Source organism: Telmatherina bonti (genome assembly GCF_933228915.1).
Source record: "Telmatherina bonti genome assembly, chromosome: 17".
Taxonomy (NCBI): domain Eukaryota; kingdom Metazoa; phylum Chordata; class Actinopteri; order Atheriniformes; family Telmatherinidae; genus Telmatherina; species Telmatherina bonti.
Window position 1 is genome coordinate 25,382,720 of NC_136615.1, and position 22,912 is coordinate 25,405,631.

Consider the following 22,912-nt stretch of genomic DNA (forward strand, 5'->3'; position numbering starts at 1 on the left):
CCCCCGTAATCTCAAAATCTAAAGCTAAACACTTCTTTTCTCCCAATTGCTGCAAGGGTCTTCACAGTTGGATATTTGCATGTATATCAGAACATTTTGCAGTTTTAATAAACCAGATGGTTTTTGTGTTTTTGCAATTGGTTGCTTGGTGTCTTATTAAATAAGACCAATTGTTGATATTGTTATTGGGCTGTTAATGGCTTCTGAAGTTCATGTCAATTCTGGTAAAAGGTGAGTAACCTTTCTGGCAAATGCAGGCTGTCTTTTGTCGTAGCTAATTAGTATCTCCAAACAACAACATCATCCAAAAACATCTACCTTCATTCTTTTTCTTTGTCTGCCACAAAATATGATTATCTTTTTACACATTCATCTACACCCCCCCCCCCCCCCCCCCTAATAAACAAAGCCCAAAGCCTTTTAATTTATTTTACTTCATGTTTGCCCTCATCTTCCTCTCTATGTGCTTACAGTGTCATCTTAGCTGATGACAAACACTTATTATCAGCCTGCCAGAGCATACAAAACACTTTACAACATTCTTTATTTTTCTTTGTCCCTCCTGCTTTGGCTGCATTTACATCTCATACTGTAGAGGTGGGCATGACCGAGAGGAGTGAGAGTCTCTTAAATACCTCACTGGGGTTTCATTTTCCTCTCTTTGTCCTTTTCACTCTCTTGAGGATTTTTTTCCTCTCGTTACCATTCAGTGTTTGTCTGTTTCTTATGTTAAAGAAGGAATATGTTTTTAATATTTAAATCACTTTAGACACGTTTCAAGCTGTTGTCTCTACTTGATTTGCTGCAAAGAATTGCCACATCATTCATATTAAAGCTTGACAAATGCAGGAGTGATGTTTGAGCTAATGCTGAAGTAGCCTCAACCTCAGAAATAATTGGGATTTAATCCGTTGCCATGGGAAGGAACAGTGTGGCAAGTGGTTTTGTGTCAAATGATTAATTTAAAACTTACTAAATGTATCCAGAGTCATCACCAATTCCTTTTATCCACTTTCTCCTATAGAAGTTTGATTGGTATTAACCAGACACACTACACTGCAGCAAATCCTACTTTTTATTTTCTATTTTCATTTGTTAATATTGACCTCATTACATGGTTGTCAGATGCTGCAGTTTTGTCTAAAATCTTTACGATCTACACAAGGTGTTGTTTTGGCATTGATTCTTTGTTATCCATTTTGATGTGGTTGAAGGTGAGTTCAAGAGAAGTCACCTAATCTGCTATTGAGATACTTGGATTTGAGATTGCATCACAGATTGTATTTATTCATATATTTTTGTAAGGGCTGCACAGTGATGTAGTGGTTAGCACTGTGGCCTCACAGCAAAAGGTCACTGGTTCAAATCTCAGCTGTGTGGAGTTGCATGTTCTTCCTGTATATGGGTGACATACCCGTGGTCTCCTGGTACTCCTGCTTCCTCCCACTATACGTTAATTTGTCATACATGTTAGGTTAATTTGGTACTCTAAATTGTCCCGAGGAGTAGGTGCATCTGTTAGTGGTCATTTGTCTCTCTGTGGTAGCCCTGTGATGGACTGGTGACCCGTCCAGGATATACCCTGCCTCTAACTCAATGATTGCTGGGCTAGGGTCCAGTTTCCTGTGACCCTTCATTGAAACAAGCGGTTAAGAAAATGAATGAATGAATATTGTGTTTAGGTTTAGCAGTTGCAAACATTTGGTTGACTTTAGAAACAATAACTACTATCCTGGGAAAATGTCATCATAAGAATAAAAATACAGCAGCCTAGAACATGAATGGATGTTTTAGATAATAATACGAAAAATACAGTTATACAATGCTCACTTAAAAACTGATGCCAAAGGCTACCTTTTGCACTGATAAGTTAAACTGAGTGTTCTGACAAAATAGCAATCTGTGATGCTGCCAGAGTGAGAACAGGCCGCGATGTATCATGTTGAGGTGTCAGATTTATGCTCAACATTTCATGATGCCGACAGAGATTCAGTGGCAGGGGCTAAAAAGTGATACGCCATGAATATTTCCCCAGCTACAAGGAAGGACAGCTTCCTTGATATTTCCATTTGGTTCTGACTTTCTAAGAATTACAGTGCTCTCATTTTCTGATCTGTCAGTAACTGACAAAGATTGGACCCTTTTTTAGGCATAAATTAAATTTGGTCAGTGTAGCTTTTCCAATGTTAAGTGTGTAAAACTAAATCACATTCAACAAATATAACTATGAAGACATGTCTGTCAGTGTTATACCATGATAGTGTGATTGCAAGATGCAAAAGTACTTGATTAATCATCCCTTAATGGATGATGAATAAACTGCTAAAGCTGTGTGATTAGATAACCTAGTTGGTTAGATAGTGTCACACTTATAAAATACATCAGGTAATTCCAAGCAACTAAAACGACATGTCATACAAATCATCTTATATTAATATCATTACTAGTTGCTCATTCAGCTTACCAATTCATACAAACATATTAGCTAACCCCTGGTTTTTGCTAGCTTAGCTTAGCTGTTCTTTATAGCTGACAGAAACTGTTAACCTTTTGTTTTGTTACTTGACTCCAGACTTCATTCAATCTAAATATGTATAGTTTATTTTACAGCAGTAGCATACTCATGTTGGGCTTGCTTTCTTGATTTAATGCTTTAGATTCAAGATGCTGAAGTACAAACATTGAGCTGTTGAGTTAGGCTAGTTTGTCTTTGCTCTACTTTCCCTGATAAGATAAGGAAAGCCTTTATTGTAAGATGTCATGGTGTCATAATAAGTGAAGATAACATTTTAATTAGGACAATGTGCTGCACTTAATGGTATTATTGCACATTAAGGTTAAGAGACAGAGAAATGTGATATCACTTGGGATTTATTGTTGTAGATGACATTTGGTGCTTAAAAAAGACTTCCCGCAGCTGAACTGTGGATAGGTATACAACTTGGACAAATTCTTTAAGTAGACAGTGAGCTTACGTTATTGATTTTTACTCATCCAGCTGCTAAAAGTTTCTCTTTATTTACCTTCCACTTGTTTTTATGTAAATACAAGTGCAATGGAAGGCTCACTGGTAATTGAAATCAACTCTTGCAGATTGTGGATGTTTCTTTGTTGACCTTTTCTTTTCCAGTGTGTCAAGTTGATCAGAATCTTTAAAAGCCTTCAGTGTGTTTATTAGTGTGTGAAACAAAGTAAGTCAGCCACAAGAGACACAATAAATGCAGTCTTTTATATACCCACACTTCATTGTCAATGAAAAACAAATGACTGCAGCTTTTTCCCAGACATAGTTTACCTGCTAGGGAAATGCCATGCAGCTCTCTGTGGCTTTAAATCGATAAATACAGAGTCAAAGATGTGTATGGCCGAGGTAATATAAAACAATATTGGGTGCATTTTCAGGTCAATTTTTGGAGTACATCAACAAAAAATCATGTGTTAAACATCATCTGAAATGTGACTTTATACCGTACTTTGGAGAATCATCATACCTCCTCATTTGGCTGTGACGGCTGCCAGTGGATATATGTGGTCTTTTTCTTTTGTCTTTTTCTGCAGACGAACTTTGAAGGACTTAAAATTTCACCTATCAGTCAGTTAGACTACCTCAGTTATAGCCCAATTGGGTAATGCACAAAAAAGATGAGAATTGACCTAAATAGATATAAGAAATGTGTTGCTCATGAGTCAGAATTTTTTATACTGGGATTAGAGAGACTTCAATACTCCTTTTTAAAAATTACGCTATTTAGTTCCATATGCATACGAATCATAAAGTCAATATAAAAAATACACTAATTTTACATTAATGACTAGGTTTGCTTTACAGTGGCTATTCTTCTAACCGAAGCTTCATTTAGTTAATTTATGTTTGTATCACTCAGTTGGTTAAACATAGCTGGCCAGTAAGACAGTAGGGCAGCCTGTTTTGAGTGGTCTTACCTCCCACTAAGCCTAAAGTTAAATTCTGTGTCTCTCCATACTCTTTTAGACTTCAGCTTCTTAACCCGATCCTCCCATTTGCTAATAATAGCTCCTGCTTTTACAACAGCCAAGGAAACAGAGCAGAAGTGGAGAATTGGTGGACTGTTGGCTGAATTCACATTGGATTTTGTACAATGTGCAGCTCAGTCACTCTGAGGACTTCTTTTAGCTCATTGATTTATAGCAGCTAACTCTGCAAGACTAACCTTCTCTGCCCTTATTTTTAGTGTGTTAGTGAAAGTGATGGATGTGCCCTTTAATAAATGCTCATCATTTGAAGTCATGATTAAATAAAGAACCATAAAAGGCTAAAAGAATATATTTCTTTTAGGTATAGTTACTTAATAGTTAGCAACCTCACTGCTTGCAAGCCTTGAAAGCTTATGCAGGCTTATGATCCTTTGCAAAAAAAAAAAAAACTTTCACCATCAGCCATAGCAGCTATAATACTGTGAGGGCTTAGTTTTATGATGGAATAAAAGAAGCAGGGAATTTAATCAACATAATCCCAGCTGTTGGCCTTTTGTTTACACATCAGTTTGTAAAAAGCTTGACGTATGTGCGGTCAGTAGATAACGCCTGTTCACAACATTGTTCTCCGAATAAATGTCCAGATATGATATTTAAAATTTTACCAGGATTTGTCCACTAATGAAAAAGTCCACACATGCTGCATTGCCAACATGTTATGGCCGTGTGTTATTAAAAGTTAATATGTTAGGACTTTGGATATGTGTGGCAGTGGAAGGAGGCGATCTGTTATTAGAGTGTTGAAAAGACACACGCTGAGTGTGTAATTATCTGAGAGTGTAATCTCACACTGCTCACACTATTCTTTAATCTATTTAAATCTTTCTGTCTCTAGTACCCACTGTAAATTTAGCTCATTCTCTTATTCTGTTTTAGTCTTTTTTACTTGCATCATAAAGATTCACTCTCCATGTAAATTGTGTTAACCTGACCTGCTAATTTCACTGAGCTCTCACTGTAGAGCTGCACAGAAGCCAGTGGGATAGATTTTGGTTAATTTTCTTGGTTTAATTCTGGCTTGCTTTAATTCTTTCTTCTTTTATAGTTTATATTTTGTGAGTTCCTGGAACGCCTTTGTGTCTCATCTGGATATCTCAAGAACAGCTCATTTGGAAAAGTCCAAATGGTGTCAAAGCCAGGAAGAATGGTGACACCACATACAAAGAAAAATGGACTGTTTTGTTAGTGTAAAATTTGAAAATGGAGAAATGACAAACACGAAGATGTGGAAACTGTGGGTAATTGTCTAAAAGGTATTTCACATTGCGGCACATTTTATAATGTTGCAACACAGCAGTGTTATCATATTACACCATTTTTTAAAATCTTTTTTTTCTATTTATTAGATTTTTTCACTTCATTGTAGTGTACAAGACAAACAGGCAAAAACTGTTTGTAGGATTACAGTATATAATAAAAAACCTTACAGCTACTGATACAGCAACTACAAATAATAAGCAGAATCTCAAATAATAATACAGATGTTAGAAACAAAAGCTATTCTGTAGAATTCTGAACCACATGACGTATTTATTACAGCAGGTCCTTATTTACCAAAAACTGACCTGAAATGTAGAAGAACAGTCAGTAAAACTAAGAATATCTAATGATTTAATAAGTTGAAGCACCTTTAGTAGCAACAACTTGAAATAATCATTGTTTCTGAGGATTTCAGAGAAATTTTGGACAGCTTTTTTGCTTTTTTTTTTTTTTTTTTTTTACAACAGCTCTAGTTCTTTGAGGTTTAAGGGCATTGGTGCACAGGTCTCTCAGGGTCTCATTACAACATTTCAGTCCGGTCTGGGCTCTGGTTCCACCTTGGCTCTTTTCTTTTTCTAGTATTTTACTGTATATTTGCTGGTTTACTTGTCATAATTTTCTTATTTCATGATACAAATCCAGCCAAGCTTCAGCTGTTGGACAGCTGGCCTCTCATTTGACTTTAGAATAGTTTGGCATGCACCAGATTTCATGGTTGACTCAATGACAGCAAGGTGCCCAGGTTCTGTGGTTGTACAACAAGCCCACCGCTATGTTCGACAGTTGGCGCGACATCTTTATGTCTGTATTGTTTCGGTGAAACATGCCATTGTTCGTTATAATCAAACACCTCCCCTTTGGTTTTATCTGACTAATGGACATGTTTCAGAAGTCCTGTGTTTGTTTTTTTGTTTTTTTTACTGATCCAGATTTGTAAACCAGAGGACACTCTCTCCTTAGCAAGCCATCCAGACAAACCATAGTTACTCTGTATACATGTATTTTCTGTTTATTGAAACACTTGGGTTTTATGCAGTCTCTGTGAGCACGGCGTGGTCTGACCCTGGGGCGAACTGGTCCAGTTGTAGAAGGATTGGCAACTGTCATGAATGTTTTCCATTTCTAGACAACCTAACCTGCTGTAGAATGATGGACACCAAATAGTTTGGAGGTGACCTTGTAACCTTTTCCAGATAGATGTGCAGCAACAGTTGCATCTGTAAAATCCTTACTGATGTCTGTTCTTTTTCTCTTTGGCATTGTGCTAACACACTTTGTTTAATATCAATACATAAAGTAATTGAAGTAATCCTTTCTTTATGAACCATTGTCTTTCTATATGTCTGTACATTAACTCACACTTGTCTCTGTATTATTGAGTTGTGAAGTGAAACAATGCTGATATTTAGGTTGCTCTTATTTTCTTAAGTCCAACGCCTTCCTACCATTGTCATTAATACTTAAATGACAGGTTAGACTTAACATTTTAATTTCTTTCATTAACATTTAGATATATATATTTTAAATCATGAATTATCATGTATTTATTTATCATGTATCATGTGTTTATTTTCTGTTATCTGTACTATTCAGTGTCCCAATTTCTTCTTATAAAAGGCTGTTTTGCGGCTTTCTCTAGACCACTTCATCAAAAGCCTGACATGGCTGCAGTAACAGCTGTTTTACACAGCAGCAGATCTGACTGATGTGCATGGCAAGTTAAATTACCATGAAGTAAGAGCTAGTGTGGTCTTTTTTCTTTCCTTTTTTAGAAAAAAAATGTGCATGTGTGTGCATGCAAGTGCTTTTAGCAGGCAGCGTGAGAAGCATGTAATAAGCTCACCTGTCCCTGGCTGCAGACTGATGGGCAGGTGGGGAAAATGGATACCAGATGTAAAGAAGGAGTGATGGCAAAATGGGGGAAAAATGAATGCAGAGAAAAGATAAGGCTGCAGTTCAGAGTCTGTGCATTTAGATGTAAAGTTGTTTGTCCGTACTTTTCCAGGTCTTTTATTACATAAATTCTGTGTGCGATTGAAAATATGCAGGACATGACAGATGCTACCCTCAATGTCATCATAGCTCTTTAAAGGTTGTTACCAATTGGTCAGAAAAGCCCAGAGAAAGAATTTGGATAACCTAAATCTCTCTTTTGACTGACTGCTTAATCATTTCCCAGATTTGACCATCTAAAACTGTCTGCTGCACATGCTCTGTGGATGCAGTAACCAACTCTGTGTTGTTTTGTGACAGGGTGAAGAGGAGGATCGTCCTCACGTGTCCCACTTTCTGAGGTGAGTTGTGTCTTTTTGTTGGAATTTTCTCCAGCTGTTACAGAAACACTTTCAGCTTTTTCATATTTACTTTCGAAACTTTAGATTTTTTTGTAAAATCAGGTTGTAAATTGTCTTGTTTAAGACTTCCTGTTCAGCAAATCAGCTATATCCCTGCCTGCTTTTACAAATATGCATTCCCAGAGCATAAAACATTCCTTGCAACACTTTGAAGATGATGCTTTCAGCAGTCAGCAGTCAAGATCAAATCAACAATGTGAGCCACATGTGTAAGAAGCCGCAGAAATACTGTGAACCTGTTTGACACATGTGAGAACAAGACGGACTGCATATAAGAAGAAAGCGGCAGTCTCTCCAAGTTCTAAGATTCTTATGTTTGGTTGCCAGAATCATTTTGAACAGTTTGTGTGCTGTGGTTCGGCTTTCTCATTGCTTTCCTTCACCCCCATGCTGTGAACTCCTGGCCTGCCAGTATGGTGGTCTCTGCTCCTCTATCAATATCTCGACTTTGGCTGTATCTGGTTGCCGTGGTGACATGTGTCAGCAGAAGGATGTGCGATGTGTGTGTGTGTGTGTGTGTGTGTGTGTGTGTGTGTGTGTGTGTGTGTGTGTGTGTGTGTGTGCGTGCGTGTGTGTGTGTGTGCGTGTGTGTGTGTGTGGAGCAGGCGGGCAACTGAAAGGATTCTGTGGAGGCGTATAGAGTTCCTCCATCCAGAAATGCCTGTGACACACATATATGTCCACAGTCAGATACGGAAACAGTAGGCATGCAGACGTTACACACCATCACTCATGCACACACTGGCATGCACACACACATACAGCAAATATGCAGACAGCATGGACACACACGTAGACAGATATTCAGATTCCATGCTGGCCACTGCAATGCATTTGTAGTGACAGCTCAGGACTATAAGGTTACATACAGGGAAATCCATGTCTGCCGCAATACTTTGAACAGTGATAGTACGTATAAACACTTTCATTCACTCACAAAGACCCACAGCTAAACTTTAGTATAGCTCATTTAAAATTACAAAGAAGTGCCTGCAGTCATATTTAATAGATTTGTGCATTAATGACTGACAGTGTTTGCATACAGAATTATCAAATGCTAATTTTTTTTCACTTGGCTGCTGCAGCAGAGAAACTGGGGGTTAAGAGCCTTGCTTTTGGGGGTAACTTGACTTTAGTTGATGAGGCAAGGGAGACTGTTATTTATTTGCTTTCCCCAGCCAGATTCCCTCTGTGTAGGTCTTAGGGATTTAAACTGGGGACACAATCCTACTCAAAATCCAGATGCTTCAGGCTGCTGCTGCTAAAAAAAACAAACAAAAAAAACCAGGTATATTTCAATGTAATAACTCAGCAATTCTCTTTTCACATAACCATAATTGAGTTTGAGTTTAGGAATTTCTTTTCTCCCTTGGGGGCACTCGGCTTGCAGCATGGCATATGTCATGCTGCATATTGATGGTAAACAAAGAGGCAAGTTGCAAAAACACAAAATGGATTAAATATTTTGGGGAAAGAAGGCAAGACTCAGAGGACCAGAAACGTCTGTCAGTTTCTAGCAACCAGCAATGTTGATAGGACTGAATTCCATATTTAAACAAAACAGACTACAGTGCTAATATGTAAACAGTTTTATAAAATCTGTTCTGAAGGTGTTTTTTCCTCCTTTACTTTGCCTTTAGCAAGGTTTTATTGACCTCCTGCCTTGCTTTTCTTTCCTTTTTTTGTTCTTTTTTAGCATGCATTAAGGAAAGTACAAGTGTCCCTTGTGTAAAGTGCTTCCAGGTGTACTTGAGCAGTGTTTGACATCTTTCTAATTTTACATTATAGCATTGTTCTGTTTTTGGCAGATGTGTAAGATGCTTAAGTCATCTGGTGTGACATAAGTTACTTCAAGTGTTATGCATTTTATTTTCAGTTTGATAGATTTTAAAGTTGAGCTGAAACATATTTATTCAGAGTAACCAGATCTGAGCAAGAATTTGCAACCTAACAACATATATATATATATATATATATATATATATATATATATATATATATATATATATGTGTCTAATGTTATAGTTAGAGGTAATGAACTAAAATAACCACAGATTTAATGTCTCAAAGTATTAAGTGGCTTTGAAGTTATATCGATGCAACATGGTCCATCATAATGTAACACTTCTACATGCATTTCTCTGTTTCTCTTTTTGTGCACTGCAAATCCCCCCATTAACACGCCCATTGAGGTCCATACACTTGTGCCACTGCATGCACCCCCCCTGCTGCTAAGTGTGTCTGTGTGTGGGGGGTCATAATTAATGTGAGAGAGTGTGTTTTGATCCCGCTGGGTCGAGTTGTCGCCAGAACCACCTTTACACATGCATTCATCCCCTCACACATGCAACCAGTCTTGGTCTGGGTCTCTGATGTGTGTGTGTACATAATCCCTTTTAGATCGTATTGACATTGATTTGTCTGTTTCGCTTCCTGATTTGTTTTGTGAGTGCATTTTGGCTTTAAATTGGCTTTGGAATTGACTTGTACAATTTGCGATGATGACAAGTATATAATTTTTTACCTTTGTGTAGGTGTGTGTGTGTGTGTGTTTGTGTATGTTTGCATCAGTTGCTCTAGCTTATCCTGTTTCCCTATGTGTTTGTGTGTGTGTGTGTGCGTGCGTGCGTGCGTGCGTGCGTGCGCGTGCGTGCGTGCGTGCGTGCGTGTGTGCGTGCGTGCGTGCGTGTGTGTGTGTGTGTGTGTGTGTGTGTGTGTGTGTGTGTGTTACTTAAGAGCCTGTTGGGTCCTAATGGATTCAAAATGACCTGAGAGCTCTTTCAAGTTCACTCATTATGTCAAGCGTCAGGATGTGTTGTTCCCCATCAGAAAAGCTAATATTGTTTGATTTAGCCAACAACAGCTCTGAATGGAGTTCATTAGTTTCCGCTGGGTACAAGCAGATACAAGTGAAGGTTTTTTTTTTTTTAAACAAAATTTTCAGTGTGAGCCTTGATTATCATAATTAAATTAGTATGTTCCTTTGAACATTGTACTTGAGTACCATTTTTTAATAAATGACATCTCTGAACATCAGACTTTTGGTGTCCATGGTCTCATTGGAAAAGACATTAAATTTGAGATTTTAAAAAAAAAAAAAACATCTTTGATAAGTAAATGCTCACTAATCAAGTTTTCTGATGTTGTGCCCTTTTTATCTTTGACTTGTGACAGTAAAGTCAAACTAAAGCCAAACCAAGCGCATATAATAATTACTGTATATTTACCCAACATAACTCTTCTTTCTAGTTTTAAAAGTCGATAATTGGTGGAATGGATGGAGAGTTCTTATGAAAATCCGAAGCTTCTGACCTCGTATTGCTTCCATGGGAGCTGTAAGGCAACGACAGATACCTGCACTGCTTTGTTTACAGTCCTTTGCACTTTGACAGGGAATATTTAGATCAGGGTCAGTTGCCATCTCTGACTCCAGGGTGCTGACAGAGGAATGATGAGGCCAGGAATTGTATTAACCCAGCCGTGTCCTGACCATGCTGACAAGACGTTCTTCTCCAGCTATGTTGCTGCCGTTAGCAGCTCTGTAGACGTTCTGGGGCTAACACTACTGAGAGCAGCATGTCTGCTCTGTAAGATGCCGTTGCTGACAAGCCCGTAGACTGTGCAAGGCTAGAAATAGAATAACGTTAGCAATGTCAACAATACATGTTGACAGGGCGCAGCTGAGCTAGTCTGTGCCCAGACTAGCCCTTGTGTGGTTGACAAGACACTGGATATTTGGTGACAAGCTGCTTGCTATTCCCCACCGATGTTAGCATGGCTAGGGTCACACAGACATCTGCAGTCTGGTGAAACTTGAGCCTATCTTTTCAGCAGACACTGTCAATGTGTGCATGTGTGTGCTCACTGATAGGGATTAGCAGAGATGTGTGAGCTTTGTGCTCTGGGATGGTCCTGCTTGCTGTTGGAGGTCAATACATGTGCGCTCTGAAGTCCGCCAGTTTGAGTTTGTGATTGTGTGTGTATTTGCCTGGCAGTGGGGGGTTAGACTTGGATTGAAATGACAATGGAGAAGAATTTAAATGAGAGAAAAAGGGGGATCAGGGACGTTTGCAAGGAGGATGGAAGAGGCTTTTGCACCATTGTTATTCTTCCTCTTTGTCATTCTGCCTCTATCTCTCTATTACAAATCCTTCGCTATCTGCTATTCTCACTCATGACTGTCACATTTCTTACAAAAGTCACTGTCTGCATATCTGCATTTTATCCCAACTTATCCTTATCTTTTCTGTCCCACCACATTCCTCACTATCTCATTCTCAGTTCTGACCCCCACCATTTCGAGCCGACAGGAATCATAAATTGTAGTGCATTCCAAGTTGGGATTTTCAGATAGTTTCTTTATCCTAATTCCAAGCAGGACAAATCCAGATGTCATCAGTTTAATTTTTAGCTATGGCAGTTTTTAAATGCCGGAGTAGCTCATTAGTTTTTTTTTTTCCTATTGACTCAAACATGTTAGAATATGCAGATCTGTTTAGATGCAAAAAGAAGAAAAAAACATTTGCTTGAAATGGTTTGGAAAAGCTCAAGCTTTGAATTAAAAGTTGAACAATCTTGGAATATCTTCACTGATACTCTCGGTGTCTGCATTTGGGATGGCAAGTCAAACAACTTTTGTGCAACATTTGAGACAATTTTTGCTTTATTTAATATCAAATGCAAAATAAAACTTTTTTTCTTTTTTTATTCACCAGATCTAATCAAACTTTAACTCCAATGCAAAACACAGCTTGAGGGTCCAACCCACATTCCAAAGCCTCCTTTTCATTTTCCCTTTAACTTCATTCTCTATTTTAATATCTTTCATGCAGTGTCACTTAACTGTCTCCTATCCTCCTTCTTGTTGTTCGCCTCCTTGTGACTCACCACCTCTCGCTGCCTTGGATGTTTCCCTTTGCATCTTATGTTATTAGCAGATTGCAGTCATACACATTCCAGGTGCAAGTATGACCTTATAATATGCAGTATTTACAACTCTAAAAGAGGATAATTGATTGTTTGTGTGTGCGTCTGCCATACATACACACCTGCACATTCATACTCATTTTATGTCTCTCTGCTCTCCCATCCCCCTCCCCATCCATAGCTTTGCTCTGTAGCAGCTCTAATTGCGATCAATTAGGAAACTTCAGAAGGCTGAAATAGGAGCTGTGACAAGGGGCATCCGCTGAGCTGGCAGGGAAGGAGAGAGGGAGAAAAAAGGAGAGCAATACTGAGAGCGAGAGAGGTGCAGGAAGAGAGGAACAACAGTGATATAGGAGTGAAGAGAGCATGGGAGGGGCAGGAGAGAGGAGTCCAAGTTGGTGTCGGGAGATGAGCTAATGGTAACGGTATGATTGATGCAGGCACAGCAGCTGAAAGTCGCATCGTTTTTCATGCCAGGTATTGATTCCTGACTACCTCTTGTTAGCTTTGGGGCGTATTGAAACGGGCATAACACTAATATCATGGTTAAATTGCCATCTTAAATGCATGCTGTTGTACAAGTGAAAAGCGCTGTGAGCAAAAGATCTCAAACTAAATTCTCAGCATGGCAACAAAAGAAAGGCTTGCAAAGTAAATTTATTTTAGAAACCTTTTACACCAAAATAGAAATGCAGGATTTGCTCTGGTTTGATGTAATCATGTACAGATCAGCATGCTTATCAGATCTATACACATGAAAACCAACAGGAGATGTAAAAAATAAATGATTTTCTGTTTGGATGGAGAGAAACAGGTAGGTGAATAAAACTGAAACTGTGAGCATGCTGACAGCAAAATAATAGACATCAACTGAATATATTTTGGTTTTTTCCTCAGGACATTGGAATTCATGTTTCTAATGTGTCTCTTAATTTCGCACCTTTCATTTTTTCAATACAACATTTGTTCAGTTTAGATTAAGAGATGCAATGATGCACTTATCCACAGTCACATTTTACTACTTTAGTTTTTAGTACTAAAATGCTTTTTCTGAAACTCTGAATAAGAGTAGTAGTATATGCTGCTAATGTATGCAAATCAAATTTTATTGTTAATTTTTCTTTTAGATTATGATGAAATGTTAAAAGCTCAATAAGCAGAATGTGACAGTCTATGTGGGTTATAAAACACTTTTTTTTTATTTAAATGTCTAACTGAGCTTTTTCTCATATTAAGAGGTTTTATTTGCTTTGTGGGGCTTGATTGTGATCTTGTCTCAGACTAATTGCTGGCTCTGAAAAATAAATCGTCATCACGATCTGGCAGAATTTATATGTAATTGTAAAACATTAAACGTGTGTAAAGTTTAATGACCAAACTTATGCTTTACACTCCATAATAATAATAATTACCTGATTAGGTTAAAAAAAAGGAAAAAACAAACAAAACGATTTTGTAAAAGCTGACATTTGACCGTTTTCAGCAAAACCTACCAAATAGGTCTACATGCAGTAAAACTGGCAGGCAGTGCAGCTCAGATTTGCAGTCATCTGTCTTCGAAACACTCAGATTGGATTGGTAAAACAACACTTAACTAAACGCATTTGTTAATTATCACTTCTTCATTTGTTCTGGACAACATCACTTAGTTATTGTCACTTGGTATTAAAAACATAACGATTTGAATTAAGTACAACTCTCACTGTTGTACCACCGCTACCTAAATGGATGTCATGTTGACTCTTCACATGCAGCTACATTTAATAATGACTTTTAACTGATGGTAAGTATGAGTTAGTATTGCCAGCTTAAAACAATTTTGGTAGGACAACAGACTCCTTCTTTATTACCTCATGCATAAAGGTAGCTGGGGTGGGACATCGAGCCCCATCAAAATAGTCAAAACATTTTGCAAATGCAGAATACTTCTGGTTGAAATACATTATTGTAGGGGGAAGTGGATAGTAACAAAACCATCTGTCCACTATCTTAGCTTTTCTCTATCACAGTTTCGGAATTAATATGATTGTTTAAACACCTCTAAAAGCATCCAAACATAGTAAAAGGGATTTAACTTCCGTTGTTTGCACTTAGTGCACATCAATTATTTCAATTATGGAAATTAGGCAGATTATGAAACTCACACTTCAATTTTTAGTTTCTTTTTTTCTGATGACATCCTGGGACCTAAGCACTCCCTTCAAGCCAGCTTTGCTTGAGCAGGTTTTCACAGAAAACAAGGAAGTTGCAGTCAGAGTCAAGTATCCCTCCCAAGGCGAAGCTTATAAATAGCATTATTATCCAGAAAATTTCTTTCTCAAAGAAGACAGCGTGCTGGTTGCCGTCAGCTTTCTGAGGCAACTGCAGAAGAATGTTACGACCACCCTGATTCTACAAGATTTAGGTTATTTCACGCTGAGCTTGACTTTCAGATGAAAAATAAGCTTGTGAATAAACCAAATGGTAATTCGGACAGCTCCTGTCAGAGATATGGTTGTGTGTCTGTAACCCTGGGTTTGTTAAGCGTTTCTGTTCTTGATGCATACATGAGACACTGGGAGCCTCTGGTCTCTTGTTTAGCAGGCTTTGCCTTGGGGCATACAGACCCTTTTATCTTGTCACCCTAATGTATGTATGCATGTGTGTGTAAGGGAGAAAGAAAGAGAACAAGAGAGAGATAGCTAGTGAGGAGATAAGAGGATCAATAATAAGCCGTCAGGAGGTCTGCCAGTCCCAAAGAGGGAGGGAACAGGACACCCAGCAGAGTAGAGAGGGAGCATAGTGAGAACGAGAAGACGTAAGAGACGAAGAGGTAGAAAAACAGATGGATGGACAGCCAAGAAGTACCAGAACATGTAGGCTGGAGATAAGAATAGAAAATACATGTGGCAAATGATAAATGCATTGATTAAATCGTGAGAATCAGGAGAAAAGAATAATGATGATTTACAAAAGGTGAGAAAAGTGGAAAATACTTGTGTAGAAGTTGCAGCTTTTTTACATTCGACAATAAGGGCAAAAATATACTTTCTTTTTAACCTTGCTCCTGCGCTGGCAACCAGCTCAACTGTGAGCATAATTGTTTACTTGTTTGTGTACTATGCCTGTTGTTTTAGCAGGAACTCTACAGAACTCAGACCACATATTTGTAAGGTGGAAACATGATGATGAACACGATGACAAGTAAAGAGTTTAGCGTTGGAATTTTGAAACGACAACATTAACAGATGGCAGCAGCTGTATCACTGATGGTATATAACAGTGATCCTCACTGTTAATTCAACAAGAGCCCCACTCAATATACTTAAGACAAGAGGAGAGCCGCCACCCCCCAACAAAGCATTCCCCCGCTATGTATCCATCTACGTTGACAAATCAGTAACATTCAGCTTTTTGGCAAGGAATTGTTTTCCTAAATATTGCACGGAGTAATGGCCTTCTTATGCAACAGTATATGGTGAAAATACAATAATGCCTCTGGAATGTGAGTGTTTCTTTTTCAATATATAGACGAAGCTACCGACGGAGTAGCTCTTTGGTGGAGTTCGGTGCAGCTGAAATCAGCCAAAACTGGCAACTCTGACAGGGTCAGTTGGAACCGTTAAGACAGCAAAGTTTCTGTAAGCAGCCTGCAGTTCTTGTTTGTGGAAAAAACTGCACCGTTGAGGATTATTATGACTTGTTTAGATAACATTTTCACAAAGCCAGCGGCTGCTTCACGAGCTGCAAGTCAAGAGTCAGTGAGCCGCATGTTGCTCGCGAGCCGCGCAGTGAGGAACACGGGTATATAAGGTCCCTAAAACAAGCATGCTATAGTATGTATTGTCTTCAAAGCTTTCAATCATTTTTACAGTCTTACATCTGCCCCTTTGGTTACAGTTTGTGAAAATGTAGCATTGAAAATAGTACTTCAAATAAATGCAAAATTTGAGTGGCAACAATGGTAATTACACACACACACCTAATTAAAAGCAAATATATTTATAACACGTGCACATTAAAACAATTCATTCTAAACTTTTTGCTGTAATTTATATTTTATGCAATAAAAAAAGAAAGATTTAACAAAAATAAAGGCTTCACCACGATTTGTCCAAAACGCAACATTTTTTTTAGCCTTTTGTCTTCATTTTAAACATTAGCCTGTTTTGTTGTCATGTTAGGATTCAACATAACTTTCTGTTCTATAAGAGCAACAGAAACACATCTGCAACACAGCTCCAGCACAGTTAAGTTTCTTTTGTAGCATCTGCTTGATGACATTAACAGGTTAGAACGACATTAAAAGTTAGAAATAATTACATCGTATTTCTATGAAAACCAGCAGTTTTTTAAGTGCAAAGGTAAAAGCAGGATTGTTTGGAAGTGTGAATGAACAGCGAAGGTCAACAGGTCTACAAATTGCATATGAAACTTTGCTTTGCGTCATCCTGTAGCAAAAACATTGTGTGTCTGAACCCTGGAGTGGACCATGTCCATTAAAATGTCGTCTCTTAATATGCATCGCTAAATCTAAACTCTTAATATGTATATGTTGACCTGGGATTTATTTGTTTCATGTCTACCTTGTACAGAACCATTAAATCTCTACTTGTAGTGGATATTTCCCCCACTGTGTGTCACACTGCCCTGAGCCTTGAGCGTGACTCCAGTGGGATTTTCCTTGAACTCTGATAATGCTACAAACATACAGAGTGCTTTCTTACAGAAGCAATGGCAACATACAAAGTGTATTCATAACATTCTTATTTATGCATAATTCAGTGAACATAAACATCAAATGAAAGAAGCAGAACTTCATCCCAGATGAGCTAAAAGCTTCAACTCAACACCTATAATGAATATTTAAACTCTGATGACCCTACCCTGCATATGTCTGTAAATGATTCATTATTCCTCCTCCAACATTCCTATTTTTATACCCCTTTGTCTTTTTTTTTTTTTTGTATTATTCCACTTTCAGCTCTTTGTAGCTTCCTCTCTTTCTTCTTCTTCAGTTGCTGGTTACCGTGTTTTAAAGCAAAGACAGAGAAAGGTGAGTTGTGAGCCTGGCAGCTGCAGAGGAAAATGCTGCGAGTAAAATTAAAAGGAAAAAGAGCGACCAACTTGGAATCATCTTATTATCGGTGAATTATCTGTGAATATCATCAACTGTAATTATCACTCCACAGTGTATTTCAGCCAGTGATGATTAAGTCTCCTAATGGGCTCTGGGAATAGTATTTAATGTAGAAGGATAAAATGGGGAATAATACCCTATTATTATTAAATGTATTCAAAATGAGGAATTTCAGCTGTTTCATTATACTTGGGCCTGTAATCACCCAGGTTCCTTGATGGGAAAAAAATTACTCTGAGGCATAACACAGTTTTTCACAATGGGAGAAAAAAAAGGGAGAAAAAGATGTGATGAAATGTCTCATTCTTACTAATGATTTATCTTGTTTGTAACATGGATACAAAATTAGCATTTTATGCTTTAAGACAGAATTTTCTGATACTAATCAGTGTCAGAATAGTGAAAGATTAAAATGGGAGATAAATTGTAAAGATAGCATACCAGTCGCAGTTTACTAGCTGCTTTTATTGAATAGGACTTGAATTGCAACTAAATATTAGTTTAAGATAAGCTAATGTCTAAAACTGATCAAAAAACACTTATGGTATATATAATTAATAGGCATGGGGAATCTAATAAAAAAAAAAAAAAATCAAAAGTCTTTTTTTAATTGTTATTATTGATCTTTTTACTTTTCTTCTTGGGCATGATTGCAGCAAAATGATGGTCTGGCTACTTTTTGTTTTTTCCTCATTGAAAATGAGAAAAAATCACAAGCAAAAAAAGTTTTGTACATGTCGCAATTTCAATCAAATTGGCCCTAATAATTTCTCAGTTCTTTTTAGCTTACAGAAAAATGAAGTTTCTGGGGAAATTAGCACCTTTTGTTACTTAAGAGATTATGAATAATGATCATGAATTCAAAATCTGTTTGAATCAAGAATCGATTCTGAATCAAATAGTCACCCCAAAAATCGGAATCGAATTGAATCATGAGTTGTTGTGAGATTTACATCCCTAGTAATTAAACATGTAATTTAATCAACATGGAACTTTTTATTATATATTATATCTTTAATATATACTATATCAAACGATAAGTGATCAACATCTAATGTATATGCATCATGTAAAATCCAAATGAAGAAAACAAAAGTATATTTTTGCAGCTTTAAAACAAACTGACTTGTAGAAACTGGATTTTTTTCTACCGCATCAGCTGAACAAGCTGTGTTGTCTAATATTAGACATATTTTCTGATGAGGACCACCAGCTTCATTTCCAGCAGAACGTGCCTTTGCAGCCTGCATCACTCTCTGTCTGTCTCAAGGTTAGGGCTCACAGGGAAGGAGAGGCATCAGGTTACACTAATGCATCATGGCTGCTGGAGGACACACATGCACACACCTCGTCACACACTGTCTCACCCCATCTCTCTTTCCTTTGCACACACCCTTGTGAGCCGATACCCTTGTGTATGTCCAAAGCATTGCCATGGCCTTCTGGTATTGCTGTTTCGCTACCTGCAAGCAGTGTGGTGTCTGCATCCAAGCAAATGTCTTGTCTTTAAGTAGAAACTCAAAACTGAGCACAATTACAGGAGACTTAGAGGAGGCAAATCAGTTGAGCAGCAAAGTGAAGTCTTTGGAACAGGATATCCAACAATTATCTGTGACTAAGTGGGTTAATAGCAAATGATTCAAATGTTGTATTACAGATGTTTCTGGGATTTTGAAAGCATTTTTGGCTGTTTTGTTTGAACTGTTGAATTCAGTTTGAAGAGCAAAATATTGTGTTTACTTTCACTAAAAACTGTGTTTCAACAAAACCAGAGATATAAGTTCTGTTAGCACTCTTTGTTCAGATGGGAATTCCACCACATACAGGAGCACCTTAAGATCAACTTGGCAGATGCTGCATTCCTCCTAGCAATAATGCATTTCTCGTCCTCTCTTCCATTGTCTGTCAGAATGTGTAGGGATTACATTTACTCAGTAGGTCATCCAAATTGCCTGAAGTATGCTCCTGCCGTAGTGCTTACACCCACTCCTTGAAAAGCAGAATCCTTAATTTCTTCATGCATCCATCATCCCTCATTTCAGTAATCACCACATCCACAGAGGACATGTTGATTACTGGTAGGCTAAGCAAGCACCATGCAGAGGTCCTGTTGGATTTAACAGATTAAACAGACTGTTGAATAATAATTAGTAATTAATCATCTTCCCTGTATGTATATATATATATATATATATATATATATATATAATTTTTTTTTTTTTTTTTAAATTCTTTTTTATTATTATTATTGTTCAATGGGAGCTGGAGCAAATCACAGCAACACATTCTGCTTATAGTATGTTTTACAGGGTTAACAAAAAGACAATCACCTTCTCTCTCACTGTCAGCAGATATAAACCAACAAGCACTCACTCTGACAGTGATATTGGCCCCGATGTACAGATTAGATTCACTTCCACGGAACCCAGTGAGAAACTGCAGGCTTAAATTCTAACTGGAAGACCGACCATTGACCTCTAATATTGAGAAAGGAGCAGAGTGTAAAGGGTCTGCTCTTGCTGTGACACACATCCACATACACACCCTTATGCACTCACACACACTCTTCCTCCCGAGTGTAGTGAGAGGGCCTTATTGTGAGAGCCCAGAGGAAATGCAGACACAGCAGAGGACAGGCCATCCATTGATCTGGGTATAGACTCTCTCCTTCTCAGCCTCTCCTCTCTTTTCTCTCTTGTTGCTGTCTCACAGTCTCTGCTTCTCTCTTCCTCTCTCACTCAACCCCAAAGCTTTCTCTAATCTTTATGAAATCTCCACCCCACTCTCCGACATGTAGTTTTGTATCCCTATCATCTGCCACCCCCTCCTTCACTATATCATAGTGTTCTCTTCCCTGGCCGCTTCTGTTCCCTCTCCCTCTGCCTGCTTGTGTCTGGTAGCCATCCTCTCTCCTACTCTTGCGACTGAATCTCTGTTTATTATCTCTGTCTACCAAAAATAACCCTTGTCCTATTTCACTTTATTTCACTTGGACATCTTGTCCATCTGTCAGATAGCCCCTATTTTGACTTCATTTTTTTAATTTTTGACTTTTTTCTTTCTTTCTCTTCTTTATTTTTTGGAATAAAATTTAGTTTAAAAAGTAAAAGCTCAAGGGAATGGGAAGGAACAAGGGAGGAAAATGAGAGGTAATGAAAACAAAGCACAGAAAGGAAGTTGGAGATTAGGAGGGAAAGGCTAAAAAAATGTAACAGGAAAAAAAAAGTGTAACGGAAGGAATCATAAAACGAGTGCTTTGAAAGAAAGCAGTGACAGCTGGTTTGTTTGTTAAAACATGTTGTAGTGGGGTTAAACCAAGCTGAAAAAGAGGTGATGCAGCAAACACACACACACACGCACACGCACACACACACACACACACACACACACACACACACACACACACACACACAGTATCACTGATGGTCATAGCAGCTTTCAAGTGCTGGTAATCTGTAAATCTCTTTGCTTTACTTGTTTTACTTTACCCCCATTCACTCCTTTAACTATTCCTTTTTCTCATCCCTTCATCATCTTCCTCCCTTCAGTCTTTCCTGTGGCTCCCCTCACCCACCCAAACCCCTTCTTTCCTCCCTCTGTGCCCCCTCTCTCTTCCTGCCGGACAGGCTTTTATACAAGCCATGTGGACCTCCCTAATGACATGTGGACCTGCCTGTGTTTTGTTGAAGGCGCTGACATGCGCTTGTGTGTTTGTGTGTCTCCATGTGTGTATTTGAAGTGCTGACGCGCCTGTGTGTGATGGAGGTGCTGACGTGTCTGATCGCGGTGTGCTTCTCCTCCTGAAGTTGTGCCGACAGCCTTTTACCTTTGAAGACACCAGAGAGGAGAGGTGGAGGGAGGGGAGGAAGAAGAGAGACAGAGAGGAAAAAAGCAAAACAAGTGCAAGGACTGCGAGTTGAAATGAAGAAGAAGATGATAGAAAAAGATGAGGGGGTGTCTGCTGAGGTTGGGAGACACAAAGAATTGAATCGGTGAAAAAGGAAAGGAAGTTACAGGGTTGTACCTCTTATCTAATTGGCTTTATAGATGCATTAAGGCACAGAGCTGTTTAAAATGCACACATTGCAATGCAAGGAAGCAGAAATGTTGCACGACAAATGGATTCGGGCAGTAAAAGAATTTAATGGGTAGGAGTTGAGAAGGAAGGAAACAGACAGAGGGGAAAGACACCTTGGCAAATACAAGGTGCTTGAGATATCCTGTTTCAGCCTCTCAGGGCGGTTCTGAGATGAGAGGACACCAAGACAGATAGAGAGAAAGGAGGTGTGGGGGCTTTGTCAAAGTGAAATGAGCCTTCTTGGGAGATGACATGTTTTAAAGAGCACTGATTGGGGCTTTAAGTGTTTCCTAAGGACTCTCCTTGAATGAAAAGGACCTGTCACCTGCAGGAGGTATGGAGGCGCTCCTCCAAAGTGGCTCATGCAGCACTTTTTTTTCAGTCACATTCAGCTCATGGACAGAAGTAGAATATTGCCTTTTAAGATTTTTTTAATCTTGAGTACAATATTTTTAGAAATGCTTTTAAACAGCCTAAATCATGGTGCTTCTCATTTAGAAAAAGGGGAATCTTTTTAAAAAAAAAAAAAAAAAAAAAGATGCTACTGTCTAGTCTTTTCTATTTTTTTATTTATTTATTTTTTTGTTTCAAATGCACCTAAATCTTTTTTTTTTTTTTTTTTTTACTTCAGTTCTGCTTGTTGTGACCCAGCTCGACTGGGGAAAATGAGGTAACATAGAACAAAGATGTTCACATATGAAGCAGAGTAACAGGGACGTTCTTGTCCTCGGGGTGGTCAGATCTTAACAAGCAGAAAACAAATGGAGCAAAAGGCGTGGTGGTGATGCTACCCAAGTAAAAAAAAAAAACCCAAAAAACTTAAAAACAAATGAATTGATTGATTTTGTCATGGTGGCAATTGAAACATTTTTACTAAGGTTACAAATCCAGTGAAAAGACGTGATCATTCATTTTTACACAACATTCAATTTGTACAAACTGTTTTTGCCACCTGCTGGCGCTGAAACATTAAAGCCACTTGGCATGGGCTTCACTTTTCAGACACGGGGTCTCTATTTATTTTATGTATTTGTTTTTATTTTGCACACTGCCAACATTGAGAACAATAAAAATATGTGAACATGAGCACAAGGAGAGAGAAGAAGCATAGTGATTTGTCTATTTACTCCACAAGGGTATGTGTCTGTACCTTGTTAGTTA

General features: G+C 38.2%; 1 protein-coding gene across 3 annotated transcripts in view; it reads left to right on the forward strand.

Moving 5' to 3' along the window:
- The window catches only part of cntfr (ciliary neurotrophic factor receptor), a gene marked incomplete at its 3' end in the record, with an annotated part of 223,051 nt that overhangs the window by 29,556 nt on the left and 170,583 nt on the right, over positions 1–22,912 (forward strand). For all 3 annotated transcript variants that reach the window (XM_079256138.1, XM_079256136.1, XM_079256135.1), the window contains exon 2: positions 7,528–7,568. The remainder of the gene's footprint in view (positions 1–7,527; positions 7,569–22,912) is intronic.